The 15,000-nt window shown below is 59.6% G+C and overlaps 1 non-coding gene across 1 annotated transcript; it reads right to left on the reverse strand.

Annotated features, from left to right (window-relative positions):
* Nucleotides 1-2,771: 2,771 nt before the first annotated feature.
* Nucleotides 2,772-2,890, reverse strand: LOC131865007 (5S ribosomal RNA). The gene has a single exon (XR_009363733.1). It is a non-coding gene; the product is annotated as a 5S ribosomal RNA (ribosomal RNA).
* Between the last annotated feature and the right edge of the window lie 12,110 nt (nucleotides 2,891-15,000).

The following is a 15,000-nucleotide window of genomic DNA, read 5'->3' on the forward strand; positions in this document are numbered from 1 at the left end:
CAAAACGGAAATTTTAAAATCTCCTTTTTTTTTTGCCTTTTCTGGAAATTAGTGAAGGCAGCGCATCAAAGGTGCGCACCTCGCTGCCCACCTTGGTGTGCTCTGAGGTGCGCACCCGGGAGCGCTACGAAGTGTGCTCCAAGGTGCGGCGTGCACGTTGTCGGAGCCCGGTTTGCCCCGGGTGCGCACCTCGCCTGCACCTTGGCCGGGGTGGGCACCTTGGCTGGGTTTGCCCAGGGTGCGCTCCGAAGCGGGGTTACTGGAGCGCCCCCTCTTTTTTTGTCAGAGCGTTTGGTGGGGTTTCTCGCATTGGCTCTTCCCAGGCCCGGTTGTTGGGTGCGCTCCCACCCTGGCGCGCGCGAAGTTGGAAGTTGGGTTAATTGCCCGGGCGCGCACCTTCGCCAGGGTGGGCACCTTGGTGCGCACACCTTGGCTGGGCTGCGCACCAGGGCGGGCTCAAGATGGCACCAGCATTCCCTTTTTCTCACTATCTTTCAAAACGGAAATTTTAAAATCTCGTTTTTTTTTTGCCTTTTATGGAAATTAGTGAAGGCATCGCATCAAAGGTGCGCACCTCGCTGCCCACCTTGGTGTGCTCCGAGGTGCCCACCACGGTGCGCAACGCCGGTGCGAACCCGGGAGCGCCCCGATGTGTGCTCCAAGGTGCGGCGTGCACGAAGTCGGACCCCGGTTTGCCCCGGGTGCGCACCTCGCGTGCACCTTGGTGCGCACACCTTGGCTGGGTTGCGCGGCCTGGTGGGCACCATGGTGCGCACCAAGGAGCGCTCCGAAGTGTGCTCCAAGGTGCGGCGTGCACGAAGTCGGAGCCCGGTTTGCCCCGGGTACGCACCTCGCGTGCACCTTCGCCGGGGTGGGCACCTCGGCTGGGTTGCGCGCCCTGGTGCGCACCAAGGAGCGCTCCGAAGTGTGCTCCAAGGTGCGGCGTGCACGAAGTCGGAGCCCGGTTTGCCCCGGGTGCGCACCTTCGCCGCGGTGCGCACCATGGCGTGCACGAAGTCGGAGCCCGGTTTGCCCCGGGTGCGCACCTCGCGTGCACCTTCGGCGGGGTTGCGCGCCCTGGTGGGCACCATGGTGCGCACCAAGGAGCGCTCCGAAGTGTGCTCCAAGGTGCGGCGTGCACGAAGTCGGAGCCCGGTTTGCCCCGGGTGCGCACCTCGCGTGCACCTTCGGCGGGGTTGCGCGCCCTGGTGGGCACCATGGTGCGCACCAAGGAGCGCTCCGAAGTGTGCTCCAAGGTGCGGCGTGCACGAAGTCGGAGCCCGGTTTGCCCCGGGTGCGCACCTCGCGTGCACCTTCGCCGCGGTGGGCACCATGGCGTGCACGAAGTCGGAGCCCGGTTTGCCCCGGGTGCGCACCTCGCGTGCACCTTCGCCGGGGTGGGCACCTCGGCTGGGTTGCGCGCCCTGGTGCGCACCAAGGAGCGCTCCGAAGTGTGCTCCAAGGTGCGGCGTGCACGAAGTCGGAGCCCGGTTTGCCCCGGGTGCGCACCTCGCGTGCACCTTCGCCAGGGTGGGCACCTCGGTGCGCACACCTTCTCAATGTTTTCTTGCCTTTTCTGGAAATTGGTGAAGGCAGCGCATCAAAGGTGCGCACCTCGGTGTGCTCCGAGGTGCGAACCCGAGAGCGCTCCGAGGTGCCCACGAAGTCGAAAGTCGGGTTAATTGCATTGTTTTCCCCGGGTGCGCTCCGAGGTGCGCAACATCGGCGCGCACCAAGGAGGGCTCCGAAGTGTGCTCCAAGGTGCGCACGATGGCGTGCACCTCTGGTGCGCACGATTCGGAGCTCGGTTTGACCGGGGTGCGCACACCTTGGCTGGGTTGCGCACCTTTTGTGCGCTCCAAGGTGCGCACGAAGTCGGAGCTCGGTTTGCCCCGGGTGCGCACCTTCGCCAGGGTGCGCACCTTGATGCGCACGCCTTGGCTGGGCTGCGCACCTTGGTGGGCGCCATGGTGCGCACCTTTCGTGCGCTCCAAGGTGCGCACGAAGTCGGAGCTCGGTTTGCCCCGGGTGCGCACCTTGGTGGGCGCCATGGTGCACTCCGAGGTGCCCAAGATTGGTGCGCACCAAGGAGCGCTCCGAAGTGCGCTCCAAGGTGCGCGCGAAGTCGAAAGTTGGGTTAATTGTCCGGTTTGCCTCGGGTGCGCACCTTGCGTGCACCTTCGCCAGGGTGGGCGCCTTGGTGCGCACACCTTGGCTGGGCTGCGCACACCTTGGCACCCGCGTTTCCTTCATTTTAAATTTTTTTTTTTTACAATCTCTCAAGTGGGAAATTCTATAATCTCAACTTTTTTTGCCTTTTCAGGAAACTTTTGAATGGAGCGCATCATTGGTGCGCTCCGAAGTGTGCTCCAAAGCTCTCTCCAGCTGCGTGCACCTGCCCCGGTCGCGCACCCGGCCCCGCCCAGCTTCGCTCACCTGTCCCGGGCGTCTGGTGCGGAACCTTAGAGTAAGAAACATCACCGTGCACCTTGGCCAACGTGCGCGACTCGACCGAGCGCGCACTGGCCGAGGTGCACACCGATTTCACCTGGGTGCGCGCGCAGCACCTCGGGCGCACCGGGGTGCGCGCACAACGCCCGGGTTGCACCGTGGCCTGTGTGCTCGGGGCGCCTCGGGTGCGCGCTCGGTGTCGCCCCCGCGCGCGCGGTAGTGCGGGCAGCGCACCCCGGCCCGGCCCGGCCCCGACGAGAACGCAAACGGGCAAAAGGTTTATTCAAATAGCATTGCGACGCCCGGCGAAAAACTAAAAAAGGGTGCAACACCGGGACTTCCCGGGAGGTCACCCATCCCAGTACTACTCCGGCCCAAGCGCGCTTAACTGCGGAGTTCTGATGGGATCCGGTGCACTAACGCTGGTATGATCGCACCCGTTATGAGCTTGTCGCAGTGTGTACTTAGCAAACCGCGACCCACGTGCGAATCCACCCCGGCCACCCACCCCCGTCGAGGTGCACACCCTCCCTCGCGAAGTGCGCCCCGTTCGCCAAGTGTGAGCCCTGCCCGGGTGCGCGCACCTTGCTAGGGCGTCGGGTGTGCACCCGGCCCGGCCTACGTGCGTGCACCTGGAGGGGGCGTCGTGTGCGTGCAGTGTCCCGTCTGCAACGCGGTGCCCACACACCACCTCGGGCGCAACGACCTGCGCTCACATGTGGGCCGAGTGCACCTTGGTGCATGTTCGGGGCGCCTCGGGTGCACGCTCGATCTTGCCCCGGTGCACCAAGGCGCTCGGTTTGCCCCGGGTGCGCACTTGGTGCAAGGTGGGCACCCAAAATAGGGATCAAGCACCAAAACACAAGTTTCGGGATGCAAAATGGGACCCAAGGACCACAAATGCGTTCCAAGACCCATGATGGGTCCACGAGAACAAAAATGTGTTCCGAGACTTAATAAACAAATATTGGGTTTTAGGAGAAGAAACATGCTCTGATGCCCAAAACGAGAATCGACCCCGAAAAGGCCACAGGCCAAAAGTGGGATGCGAGACAAAAAAAAATGGGACCCGAGGACCAAAATTGGGTTCCCAGGTCGAAGACAGGGCAACCGGACAAGAAACGACCTCTAAGGCTCGAAATGAGTCCCGACGACTAAAACTTGACAAGAAGCACCCATCAGGCACCCAACTCGACACCCATGGGATGCCGACCCACCCGGGCTTCCACCTAGCACACCTTGGCACCCACCCACCCTCGCACCCAACCTCGCACCCAACTTAGCACCTTTGAACCCACATTGGCACTCACCCTGACCCTGGCACCTTGGAACCCACATTGGCACTCACCTTGACCCTGGCACCCACCTTTGCACTCACCTTGGGACCCACCCTGGCTCCCACCTCGGCACCCACCCAGACACCCACCTTGGTTCCTTGGCACCCACCTTGGATCCTTGGCACCCACCCCGACACCCACCTTGGCACGCAACTTGGCTACTTGCCACCCACCTTGGCTCCTTGACGCCCACCCCGACAACCACCCCGTGACCTACCCTGGCTAGGGTTGGTGCACACCCACCCTGGTGCCCACCTTGGCACCCACCCTATGACCCACCTTGGCACGCACCTTAGTACCCACCCCGTTACCCACCCTAGGACCCACCCCGTGACCCACCTTGGCCAGGGTGGGTGCACCCACCCTGGTGCCCACCTTGGCACCCACCCATCCTAGCACCCAGCCTGTGACCGGGCTTGGAACCCAACCTTGCACCCGCACCCGTCTTGGCCAGTGTGGGTGCGCACCCATCCTGGCACCCACGTTGTGACACACCCTTTAACCCACGCACCCTAGCACCCACGTTGGCACCCACCTTGGAACCCAACCTAGCAACTTGGCACCCACCCCGTGACCCACCTTGGCATCCACCATAGCAGTCGCCGACTTGGCACCCACCTCGACACCCACCTTGACACTTGTGGACCCACCTTGCCACTCACCCTAGCATCGACCCATCCTAGCACCCACCCTGGCACCTTTGCACCCTAGCACTCACCCATCCTAGCACCTAACCTGTGACCCACCTTGACACTCACCCTCGCACCCACCTTGGAACCCAACCTAGCACCCACCCACCCTGACACCAACCCTAGCACCTACCCACCCTTGCACCCACCCTGTGACCCATCTTGGCACCCACCCATCCTACCACTCAACCTATCACCCACCTTCTCACCCACCTTGGCATCCACCTTAGCACCCACCCACACTGGCACCTTGGCACCCACCTCGGGCAAGGTGGGTGCACACCCACCCTGGCACCCAATTTAGAACCCACCGAGCATGTTACCCACCTTGGCACCCACATTGCAGCCCACCCTAGTACCCACCCTATGACCCACATTGGCATCCACACCCTAGCACCCAGGCACCTCGACACCCGCCTTGACACCCACCCTAGCACTGAACCTGTGACCCACCTTGGAACTCACCCTAGAACCCACCCACCCTGTGAACCACCTTGGCATCCACCTTAGCACCCACCCACCTTGGCACCCACTCTAGCACTCACCCATCCTAACACCCAACTTGTTACCCACCTTGGCACCCGCCCTCGCGTCCACCTTGAAACCCACCCTAGCACCCACCCACGCAGGAGCCCACCTTGGCACCCAACCTAACACCCACGCATCCTGGCACCCAACTTGTGACCCACCTTGGAACCCACCCTAGTACCCACCTTTGAACCCACTATATCACCAACCCACCTTGGCACCCACCCTATGACCCTCTTTGGAATCCACCCTAGCACGCACCCACCCTGGCACCCACCATGGAGCGCACCCTAGCACCCACCCACCTCGGCACGCACCTCAACACCCACCTTGGTGTGCGCACTGCGCCAACCTCTCAAAGACCCTATGTGGTGCGCTCCAAAGTGTACACCTTTGGTGCGCTCCAAGGTGCGCACCTTTGGTGCACACCGAGGTGCACACCAAAGTGTGCACCGAGGTGAGCACCAAAGTGCACTCCAGGGTGCACACCAAGGCGTGCACCTTTGGTGCGGTCAATGCAAACGAATTCGGAAGTTGGGGTCGATGTCCTAATCGCTGCTGCAGACTACACGTATGAGAATCGGACAAATAGCTTTATATAGGGGAGGTGTTGCGTTTGATGGGTCGACTCCCCTGGTTGTGTGCACTGCACCAACTTCAAAGACCCTGTCTTGTTTAAGAAGTCAAAAGTTGGGGTGGATGTCCTAATCATTGCTGCAGTCTACGCATGTATGAGAATCAGACAAATAGCTTATATAGGGGAGGTGTTGCATTCGGTGGGTTGACTCCCCTGGTTGTGCGCACTGCGCCAACCTCAAAGACCCCGCATAGCAGAAGAAGTCGGAAGTCGGATTTTGGTGAGCACCAAGGCGTGCACCTTTGGTGCGGTCAACGCAGACGAATTCAGAAGTTGGGGTGGATGTCCTAATCGTTGTTGCAGGCTACACATGTATGAGAATCAGACAAATAGCTTATATAGGGGAGGTGTTGGGTTTGATGGGTCAACTCCCTTGGTTGTGCGCATTACGCCAACCTCAAAGACCTTGTTTTCGTTAAGAAGTCAAAAGTTGGGGTCAATGTCCTAATGGCTCCTGCAGGCTACACATGTATGAGAATCGGACAAATAGCTTATATAGGGGAGGTGTTGGGTTTGATGGGTCGACTCCCCTGGTTGTGCGCATTACGTCAACCTCAAAGACCTTGTTTTCGTTAAGAAGTCAAAAGTTGGGGTCGATGTCCTAATTGCTCCTGTAGACTACACATGTATGAGAATCAGACAAATAGCTTATATAGGGGAGGTGTTGGGTTTGATGGGTTGACTCCCCTAGTTGTTCGCATTACACCAACCTCAAAGACCTTGTTTTCGTTTAGAAGCCGAAAGTTGGGGTCGATGTCCTAATTGCTCCTGCAGGCTACGCATGTATGAGAATCAGACAAATAGCTTATATAGGGGAGGTGTTGGGTTTGATGGGTCGACTCCCCTGGTTGTGCGCATTGCGCCAACCTCAAAGACCCTGCATTGCGGATGAAGTCGAAAGTCAGAGTTTGGTGTGCTACAAGGTGTGGTCGAAGGTGCTCACCTAGGTGTGCACCTTTGGAGCACAGGAAAAGTGCCCTCCAAAAGTGCGCACCTTTGGAGTGCACAAAAGTGCCCTCCAAAAGTGCGCACCTTTGGAGCGCAGAAAAGTGCCCTCCAAAAAGTGCCCTCCAAAAGTGCGCACCTTTGGAGCGCAGAAAAGTGCCCTCCAAAAAGTGCCCTCCAAAAGTGCGCACCTTTGGAGCGCAGAAAAGTGCCCTCCAAAAAGTGCCCTCCAAAAGTGCGCACCTTTGGAGCGCAGAAAAGTGCCCTCCAAAAGTGCGCACCTTTGGAGCGCAGAAAAGTGCCCTCCAAAAAGTGCCCTCCAAAAGTGCGCACCTTTGGAGCGCAGAAAAGTGCCCTCCAAAAAGTGCCCTCCAAAAGTGCGCACCTTTGGAGCGCAGAAAAGTGCCCTCCAAAAAGTGCCCTCCAAAAGTGCGCACCTTTGGAGCGCAGAAAAGTGCCCTCCAAAAAGTGCCCTCCAAAAGTGCGCACCTTTGGAGCGCAGAAAAGTGCCCTCCAAAAAGTGCCCTCCAAAAGTGCGCACCTTTGGAGCGCAGAAAAGTGCCCTCCAAAAGTGCGCACCTTTGGAGCGCACAAAAGTGCCCTCCAAAAGTGCGCACTTTTGGTGCGCACCAAGGCGCTGGTTCGGTCGTTGCAGGCGAGTTCGGAAGTTGGGGTCGATGTCCTGAGCGGAGGTGCAAACTACACAGGTGTCGGAATCGGACAAATAGCTTATATAGGGGAGGTGTATGCTTCGATGGGTCGACTCCCCAGGTTGAGCGCACCGCGCCAACCTCAAAGACCCTACGGTATGGATGAAGTCGGAAGTTGGGTCCGATGACCAATTCGATTAGTAGGTATGCTCATGAGGTCGGAATTTGGGTCCGATGACTTGCCATGTGCAGGAAGGCGAATGTTGACACTGTGCGTTGCAAGGTGCACACCAAGGCGCTGGTGCGGTCTTTTTAGTCGAGTTCGGAAGTTGGGGTCGATGTCCTGATCGGAGGTGCAAGCTACACAGGTGTGGGAATCGGACAAATAGCTTATATAGGGGAGGTGTATGCTTCGTTGGGTCGACTCCCCGGGTTGAGCGCACCGCGCCAACCTCAAAGACCCTACGGTATGGATGAAGTCGGAAGTTGGGTCCGATGACCGATTCGATATGTAGGCATACTCGCGAGGTCGGAATTTGGGTCCGATGACCTGCCACGTGCAGGAAGGCGAATGTTGGCACTGTGCGTTGCAAGGTGCGCACCAAGGCGCTGGTTCGGTCGTTGGAGGCGAGTTCGGAAGTTGGGGTCGATGTCTTGATCGGAGGTGCAAACTACACAGGTGTGGGAATCGGACAAATAGCTTATATAGGGGAGGTGTATGCTTCGTTGGGTCGACTCCCCGGGTTGAGCGCACCGCGCCAACCTCAAAGACCCTACGGTATGGATGAAGTCGGAAGTTGGGTCCGATGACCGATTCGATATGTAGGCATACTCGCGAGGTCGGAATTTGGGTCCGATGACCTGCCATGTGCAGGAAGGCGAATGTTGGGACTGTGCGTCGCAAGGTGCGCACCAAGGCGCTGGTGCCGTCGTTGCAGTCGAGTTCGGAAGTTGGGGTCGATGTCCTGGTCAGAGGTGCAAACTACACAGGTGTGGGAATCGGACAAATAGCTTATATAGGGGAGGTGTATGCTTCGATGGGTCGACTCCCTGGGTTGAGCGCACCGCGCCAACCTCAAAGACCCTACAGTATGGATGAAGTCGGAAGTTGGGTCCGATGACCGATTCGATACGTAGGCATATTGGCGAGGTCTGAATTTGTGTCCGATGACCTGCCATGCGCAGGAAGGCGGAATTTGGGTCCGATGACCGAGTTGATGGCGTGCCATGCGCAGAAAGGCGGAATTTGGGTCCGATGACCGAGTTGATGTTGATGGCCCGCCATGCACAGGAAGGCGGAATTTGGGTCCGATGACCGATTTGAAGGCGTGCCATACGCAAAAAGGCGGAGTTTGGGTCCGATGACCGAGTTGATATTGATGGCCCGCCATGCGCAGGAAGGCGGAATTTGGGTCCGATGACCTGACATACGCATGGAGTCCGACTCGGGGGCCGATGTTCGATTCGATGACTTGCATTGTGGGTAAAGTCGGAAGTTGTGGTCTTTGACCCGATTCGATGACCAGACTTCGGCTGCTTGAGAATCGGACAAATAACTTATATAGGGGAGGTAGTGTTCTCGAGCATCCTCCCCCCGTGCCCGTTTATGTCGATTGATGCTGGTGCTCGACTGGTTGGAGCGCTCGGATGCAAAAATCTTGCACCAGGATTTATCGATTGTGATGGACACGGCAAGTCTCCTGATTGCTATGCAGGAGCTCATCGTGAATCTCTATGCGGCCTTGGTATGGACTCGACCTGCGGAATGGTTCGGCAATGGTAGTCGCTCCAACACGTCCTTGCAATGGCCACAGAGGTGATTCGACTAGAGCTCCAGTCTAGCTTTTGGGTTGCTTGGCGGACTGGTATAGCCGCGATCGAGTTCCGGCCATGAACGTTTTAGATAGCTCTTGGGCTTTCTGGGACGGAAGTCGGAAGTTTGGGCTGTTGTCCGATTTGATGACCATTCTTCGGATGTGTGAGAATCGGACAAATAACTTATATAGGGGACTGTGTTGTCTCACGCAGCCCCCTCCGTGCCCCTCTATCTCGACCGATGTTGGTGCTTGAAAGGGTTGGGATCGCTCGGATTTATAAACGTGCACCACCATTTGTCGAGTGTGAGGGACGCGGCAGGTCTCCTAAATGCTATGCGGGCGCTCTCTGAGAATCTCTATCCGGCCTCGACACAGACTAGTCTTGCTGAATGGTTTGGCACTGGTAGTCGATCCAACACGTCGTTGTTGTGGCCGCCTAGGCGATTCGATTCGAGCCCCCGTCTAGCTTTTGGGTTGCTTGGCGGATTTTGCCCTATCCGCAAGTGAGCTCGGTCCCTAAACGTTCGAGAAACCCGATTGCTATGCGCCGACTCTCTTTCTTGCGAGCCTCCATCTAGCTTTTGGGTCTCTACGGAACGGAAGTCGGAATCTGGGACCGTTGTTTGATTCGACGAGGCAGACTACGGTTGTGCGAGAATCGGACAAATAACTTATATAGGGGAGGTGTTGACTGGAGCATTCTCCCCCGTGCCCCTCTAACTCGACCAATGCTGGCGCTCGAACGGTGGTAGCGCTCGGATTTTCATTGAGCGCCAGCATTGGTCGATTTAGAGGGGCATGCGAGATTCCCGAATGCTATGCGAGGGCTCTAACGGAAATGTCTATTGGTTTCGGTATGGATGCAATTGCGAGTGGTTCGGCAAAGGTAGTCGTTCCGATGCGTCCATGTCGTGGCCAAATCGATAATTCGATTTGAGCCCTCGTATAGCATTTGGGTCTCTCGATGTGATTCCGCATTCCAGTCCCTTTGGGCACTGCTTGAGCCGCATCCCAGGGGGTTCCCTTCCCAATAATCTGCCTCGCAACCCGATTGCTATGCGGTGAGGCTCCTCGGCCGCCTCGGAACTATCTGTGTATCAGACGCATCGCGGGATAAGGGGTTGGCAACGGTAGTCGCCCCAAGCGCGTCCGATGCTTGGACCATTCCGAGGCGGCCCTGAAGCCTCTTCCGTCTAGCCGTTGGGTCCTTCTCGCCGCATCCCTCGCCTCGCACCCCGATTGCTATGCGGTGAGGCTCCTCGGCCGCCTCGGAACTATCTGTGTATCCGACGCGTCGCGGGATAAGGGGTTGTCACTGGTAGTCGCCCCAAGCGCGTCCGATGCTTGGACCATTCCGAGGCGGCCCTGAAGCCTCTTCCGTCTAGCCGTTGGGTCCTTCTCGCCGCATCCCTCGCCTCGCACCCCGATTGCTATGCGGTGAGGCTCCTCGGCCGCCTCGGAACTATCTGTGTATCGGACGCGTCGCGGGATAAGGGGTTGTCATTGGTAGTCGCCCCAAGCGCGTCCGATGCTTGGACCATTCCGAGGCGGCCCTGAAGCCTCTTCCGTCTAGCCGTTGGGTCCTTCTCGCCGCATCCCTCGCCTCGCACCCCGATTGCTATGCGGTGAGGCTCCTCGGCCGCCTCGGAACTATCTGTGTATCGGACGCGTCGCGGGATAAGGGGTTGTCACTGGTAGTCGCCCCAAGCGCGTCCGATGCTTGGACCATTCCGAGGCGGCCCTGAAGCCTCTTCCGTCTAGCCGTTGGGTCCTTCTCGCTGCATCCCTCGCCTCGCACCCCGATTGCTATGCGGTGAGGCTCCTCGGCCGCCTCGGAACTATCTGTGTATCGGACGCGTCGCGGGATAAGGGGTTGTCACTGGTAGTCGCCCCAAGCGCGTTCGATGCTTGGACCATTCCGAGGCGGCCCTGAAGCCTCTTCCGTCTAGCCGTTGGGTCCTTCTCGCCGCATCCCTCGCCTCGCACCCCGATTGCTATGCGGTGAGGCTCCTCGGCCGCCTTGGAACTATCTGTGTATCGGACGCGTCGCGGGATAAGGGGTTGTCACTGGTAGTCGCCCCAAGCGCGTCCGATGCTTAGACCATTCCGAGGCGGACCCGAAGCCTCTTCCGTCTAGCCGTTGGGTCCTTCTCGCCGCATCCTTCGCCTCGCACCCCGATTGCTATGCGGTGAGGCTCCTCGGCCGCCTCGGAACTATCTGTGTATCGGACGCGTCGCGGGATAAGGGGTTGTCACTGGTAGTCGCCCCAAGCGCGTCCGATGCTTGGACCATTCCGAGGCGGACCCGAAGCCTCTTCCGTCTAGCCGTTGGGTCCTTCTCGCCGCATCCCTCGCCTCGCACCCCGATTGCTATGCGGTGAGGCTCCTCGGCCGCCTTGGAACTATCTGTGTATCGGACGCGTCGCGGGATAAGGGGTTGTCACTGGTAGTCGCCCCAAGCGCGTCCGATGCTTGGACCATTCCGAGGCGGACCCGAAGCCTCTTCCGTCTAGCCGTTGGGTCCTTCTCGCCGCATCCCTCGCCTCGCACCCCGATTGCTATGCGGTGAGGCTCCTCGGCCGCCTTGGAACTATCTGTGTATCGGACGCGTCGCGGGATAAGGGGTTGTCACTGGTAGTCGCCCCAAGCGCGTCCGATGCTTGGACCATTCCGAGGCGGACCCGAAGCCTCTTCCGTCTAGCCGTTGGGTCCTTCTCGCCGCATCCCTCGCCTCGCACCCCGATTGCTATGCGGTGAGGCTCCTCGGCCGCCTTGGAACTATCTGTGTATCGGACGCGTCGCGGGATAAGGGGTTGTCACTGGTAGTCGCCCCAAGCGCGTCCGATGCTTGGACCATTCCGAGGCGGCCCCGAAGCCTCTTCCGTGTAGCCGTTGGGTCCTTCTCGCCGCATCCCTCGCCTCGCACCCCGATTGCTATGCGGTGAGGCTCCTCGGCCGCCTTGGAACTATCTGTGTATCGGACGCGTCGCGGGATAAGGGGTTGTCACTGGTAGTCGCCCCAAGCGCGTCCGATGCTTGGACCATTCCGAGGCGGCCCCGAAGCCTCTTCCGTGTAGCCGTTGGGTCCTTCTCGCCGCATCCCTCGCCTCGCACCCCGATTGCTATGCGGTGAGGCTCCTCGGCCGCCTTGGAACTATCTGTGTATCGGACGCGTCGCGGGATAAGGGGTTGTCACTGGTAGTCGCCCCAAGCGCGTCCGATGCTTGGACCATTCCGAGGCGGACCTGAAGCCTCTTCCCTCTAGCCGTTGGGGCTTTCTCGCCGCATCCCTCGCCTCGCACCCTGATTGCTATGCTGTGAGGCTCCTCGGCCGCCTTGGAACTATCTGTGTATCGGACGCATCGCGGGATAAGGGGTTGGCAGTGGTAGTCGCCCCAAGCGCATCCGATGCTTGGACCATTCCGAGGCGGCCCTGCAGCCTCTTCCGTCTAGCCGTTGGGGCCATCTCGCCGCATCCCCCACCTCGCACCACGATTGCTATGCGGTGAGGCTCCTTGGCCGCCTCGGAACTATCTGTGTATCGGACGCATCGCGGGATAAGGGGTTGTCACTGGTAGTCGCCCCAAGCGCGTCCGATGCTTGGACTATTCCGAGGCGGCCCTGCAGCCTCTTCCGTCTAGCCGTTGGGGCCATCTCGCTGCATCCCCCACCTCCTCGGCCGCCTCGGAACTATCTGTGTATCGGACGCATCGCGGGATAAGGGGTTGGCAGTGGTAGTCGCCCCAAGCGCGTCCGATGCTTGGACTATTCCGAGGCAGCCCTGCAGCCTCTTCCGTCTAGCCTTTGGGGCCATCTCGCCGCATCCCTCGCCTCGCACCCCGATTGCTATGCGGTGAGGCTCCTCGGCCGCCTGGGAACTATCTTCGTATCGGACGCATCGCGGGATAAGGGGTTGTCACTGGTAGTCGCCCCAAGCGCGTCCGATGCTTGGACTATTCCGAGGCGGCCCTGTGGCCTCTTCCGTCTAGCCGTTGGGGCCATCTCGCCGCATCCCCCACCTCGCACCCCGATTGCTATGCGGTGAGGCTCTTCGGCCGCCTTGGAACTATCTTCGTATCGGACGCATTGCGGGATAAGGGGTTGTCACTGGTAGTGGCCCCAAGCGCGTCCGATGCTTGGACTATTCCGAGGCGGCCCTGCAGCCTCTTCCGTCTAGCCGTTGGGGCCATCTCGCCGCATCCCCCACCTCGCACCCCGATTGCTATGCGGTGAGGCTCCTCGGCCGCCTTGGAACTATCTTCGTATCGGACGCATCGCGGGATAAGGGGTTGTCACTGGTAGTCGCCCCAAGCGCGTCCGATGCTTGGACTATTCCGACGCGGCCCTGTGGCCTCTTCCGTCTAGCCGTTGGGGCCATCTCGCCGCATCCCCCACCTCGCACCCCGATTGCTATGCGGTGAGGCTCCTCGGCCGCCTTGGAACCATCTTCGTATCGGACGCATCGCGGGATAGGGGGCTGTCACTGGTAGTCGCCCCAAGCGTGTCCGATGCTTGGACCATTCCTAGGCGGCCCTGAAGCCTCTTCCGTCTAGCCGTTGGGGCCTTCCCGCCCCATCCCTCGCCTCGCACCCCCGATTGCTATGCGGTGAGGCTCCTCGGCCGCCTTGGAACCATCTGTGTATCGGACGCATCGCGGGATAAGGGGTTGGCACTGGCAGTCGCCCCAAGCGCGTCCGATGCTTGGACCATTCCGAGGTGGCCCTGAAGCCTCTTCCGTCTAGCCGTTGGGGCCTTCCCGCCCCATCCCTCGCCTCGCACCCCGATTGATATGCGGTGAGGCTCCTCGGCCGCCTTGGAACTATCTGTGTATCGGACGCATCGCGGGATAAGGGGTTGGCACTGGTAGTCGTCCCAATCGCATCCGATGCTTGGACCATTCCGAGGCGGCCCTGCAGCCTCTTCCGTTTAGCCGTCGGGGCCTTCCCGCCGCATCCCTCGCCTCGCATCCCGATTCCTATGCGGTGAGTCTTCTCGGCCGCCGCGGAACTATACCTGTTATTGCTACTGCATCCTTCGGCTGGTAACCTCCTCTGCCGCCTTGGAACGTTCTCTTTGTCGGACGCGTCGCGGGATAAGGGGTTGGCACTGGTAGTCGCCCCAAGCGCGCCCGATGCATAGACCGCTCCGAGTCGACCTTGCTTTCAGCCTCTCACATGCATAGACCTCTCTGAGTCGACCCTGCAGCCTCTCACGTTTAGCCTTTGGAATCTCGCCTCACAACATGATTGCTATCCTTGATGCATCCCTTGCCTCGAGCCCTGATTGCTTTCTTGGCTGCATCCCTCCTCTCCTCACAGCCCGGTTGTCATCACTGCTTCATCCGTCGCTTCATGCATTCTGGCTGCTGGGCCCTTCCCACCGCACACCTCGATTGCTATCTCTTCTGCATCACACACCCCGATTGCTATCTCTGCTACATCCCTCGGCTCTCACTTCTGCATCCTTCGCCTCACACCTCGATTGCTATCAATGCTGCATCCGTAACCTCACACCCCGATTGCTATGCGGGGAGGCTCCTTGGCCGCCTTGGAAATTTCTGTGTGTCGGACGCACCGCGGGATAAGGGGTTGGCACTGGTAGTCGCCCCAAGTGCGCCCGATTCTTAGACCGCTTCGAGGTGACCTCGTAGCCTCTTTCGTCCAGGCTTCCTGCCTTCAACGCCCTTTTTACACCTCGATTGCTATGCGCGGGCTCGTTGGCGTCTATCACCTCTCTGCGAAGAGTGGCACGATGATTGTTGGGGTAAATCGTAGCAGTCCGATCTCTGGCCTTGGGCCATTGTGAGGGCTGATCGATTTCCTGTGCGCATCTCGTGTTCGCCCAGTAACAGACTCGACGACTTGTAATCGGTCTTGTTCCCGATTGTTCCTGGAGGTAGTCTTCGGAACTCTTGGATTTGACCTGTCACTCGAACTGTCCTCTTCC

This window comes from Cryptomeria japonica, unplaced genomic scaffold (genome assembly GCF_030272615.1).
Source record: "Cryptomeria japonica unplaced genomic scaffold, Sugi_1.0 HiC_scaffold_100, whole genome shotgun sequence".
Classification (NCBI taxonomy): Eukaryota; Viridiplantae; Streptophyta; class Pinopsida; order Cupressales; family Cupressaceae; genus Cryptomeria; species Cryptomeria japonica.